The sequence below is a fragment of the Anopheles aquasalis genome, chromosome 2, assembly GCF_943734665.1.
Source record: "Anopheles aquasalis chromosome 2, idAnoAquaMG_Q_19, whole genome shotgun sequence".
Lineage (NCBI taxonomy): Eukaryota > Metazoa > Arthropoda > Insecta > Diptera > Culicidae > Anopheles > Anopheles aquasalis.
Window position 1 is genome coordinate 61050647 of NC_064877.1, and position 2500 is coordinate 61053146.

The following is a 2500-nucleotide window of genomic DNA, read 5'->3' on the forward strand; positions in this document are numbered from 1 at the left end:
TCTTACTCACGGGAAGGTGAAGCGTGCCGTTTCTGTGCTTAAGGAGGTGTGCGTACCTTTTGAGTAGCATCTAATGGAGAAAACATTTTTTCCTTATCTTCTATTTGTGCCGCAGGTGGTTGAACGATCCGGATCAGGCCCCAGAGAGAGAGAGAGAGAGAGAGAGAGAGAGAGAGAGTGAGAGAACCGAAAGATCGCTGTCTTAAACGCATTAATTAAAGGGTAAGTAGCATCATCATCAACGTAGCAAATCAACATTAAAGCCTCGCCAGCACACTGAGTAGCAAACAACGCGAACTGACCTTCCTTCCTTTTGCTTGCGTGCTGTGTTCGATTCCGCATGAACTTTCATGTCAACATTACTCATCGCGCTGTCCAAGGGTAGCGACAAGATAGAGGGGCTCTTCGTCTATTACCCCTCAACCAATCCTCGAGCGATGATGAAGCGCAACGGTCAGTGAGTGAGCAGCCATCATCTATAATGCACACCGGAACACACACTCACGGACACACACAGACCACGCTCGAGCTCAACGTCAACGAGCGGGCGCCCACTTGTGCGGCATCTTCATCGCAAAAGGACATTACAAAGCCCCAACTAATCATCGAGATAATGGGTCCTAATTGAACGTGTCCTCTTGCTCGGTGCTCCCTTCACCTCCACTTCCCCTAGTCCTAGTCCGTGGTCCCGTGGACCGGTGACCGGAAACGACGTCCATGCCATGGCCTGATTAACAATTAATCTTATTTGCTAATGAATGATTGACTACCACCATCACCGCGGTGCCTACAATCCCCCACCAGCCGTGTGGTACGTGAGGTTCGAGGCCCTTCTGCTGGTATCGAGTTTCCGGACGCCGGTTGCTCGGACTCATTCCGGTTGACACAAGGGAATGTTTATGAGAACCCGAGGTAGAGTTGGAAGGAGAGAGAGAGAGAAAAAAAACGACGTTTGCTTAGCGGCCATTTATGTCGCAAAAAGGCACGGTTAGTGCAGTTTTAACGCAGCATAAATTGCACTTCTTTAATGTATCCGAACATGATAGGCTTGCCACACTGCTCTTCGCTATCATCGCATACAATTGCGACTCGTTAAGGTGAAGTTATATTGTTTCCTAGCTGCATTTCCATCTCTCATTGCTACGGTACGCCAATCGATGCTCATCGAACCCCATAATCGTTACGCTCGCTATAGAGTCATCAATCGGCCACTTGAATGACGAGGGTAATCAGAGAAGCTCCACTTCAGCTTTGTCTCTTCGTTCCACTGGTGATATCGCGTGCGAGCCACAAGGGTCGAGTGCTTTACGGTCGCGTTGCAAATCGCGAAAAGATAAGTTCTTCCGATGGTATTTATTGTGAGCAGTTTCGTTGTAGACTTAGTGATCAAAGTTGTCAGTGATTTCTGTTAAAAGCATAGTACGTAAGCAAACAAAAAGTCTCGAATGAAAGTTAGAATTAGTTGAGAATTTTTTTAAACCTGCATCAATCTGTTCCTCCGCTTATTGCACAGCAGGCGTACTTCAATTTATAATTCCAACTACTCTTCTCTCCACCATCACCACGCTATGTCTCCCTATCTGTCATGCCCTTTTCCATGGTGATACGCGAGCATATGATTGAGGCTATCAATGGTGTCCATCAGTTAGCTTTTAAAGAAAGGATCCCTCTCCGGAACTCCTCTCGCCCAACACTGCACACTCGTTTTATGACCAGTCATCATGCCAAATGGATTATGTGTCACATCTCACCATCGTCCCAACACCCTTCCTTGCTGTGCACGTCGATGCCCTACACTTTTCCCCTGTCCACTGACTCTTCTGGTCTGATAATCAGCTTTGATCAAGTTCCCTATCCCTCACGCTGGCTCGAGCATTCAAGATCGAAATCACCACCGTGCAGTGCGTCCAGCGCGGCGGGATTCATCTTATCGGGATCGGGAAATCTTAATTCCAGCTGTCAAAAAGGGGTTGGAACTGGGCAGCACAAGTGCGCATTAGAAGGGGCATACAGCCGCACACACAAATCACGTCCACGATCGATCGAGCAAACCAACAAACCACTCATTGACAGCAGGTAATCCACTTCTAATCGCTACTCACCTCGCTCGCTCATAATTGCTCACTTCCTCTTCCCCATCAGCAGCAGCAGCAGCAGGTCAAGATGGGCAGCGATGGTAGGTCCGAGAGCGAGAGAGGCCCCCACGGTAAACGGTGAGCACGTGCGTGCTAATCACTTAGCACCCATAGTCCGGGGCCATAGAACCGGTGGGGCACGCTGCTAGACGTCTTGAGACGCTTGGGCGTCTTGGAATGGATTTTGCCGACTCATGCGCACCCCCGGCAGCCCCTGGAACACCAGGCAGGCCAGCACAGATGCCAGCGTGAGATGAGTTTGAGCTTCCGGTAAGGTTTCGATTGCACTTCGCCCTGGCCATACGGTTGCTGGTGCTGCTGCTGGTGCTGCTGTTTGGTGGTTCAGCGGAGAAAGAGGGATTCAG

The 2500-nt window shown here is 49.7% G+C and overlaps 1 protein-coding gene across 2 annotated transcripts in view; it reads left to right on the plus strand.

Annotated features, from left to right (window-relative positions):
* Positions 1–151: 151 nt before the first annotated feature.
* Positions 152–2500, plus strand: part of LOC126569865 (LIM homeobox transcription factor 1-alpha) — a 158025-nt gene continuing 155676 nt past the window's right edge. The window contains exon 1 of one of the 2 annotated variants that reach the window (XM_050227252.1): positions 152–222. The gene's annotated coding sequence lies outside the window, so the exon portion shown is untranslated. The remainder of the gene's footprint in view (positions 223–2500) is intronic. The other variant, XM_050227255.1, reaches the window with a different exon arrangement.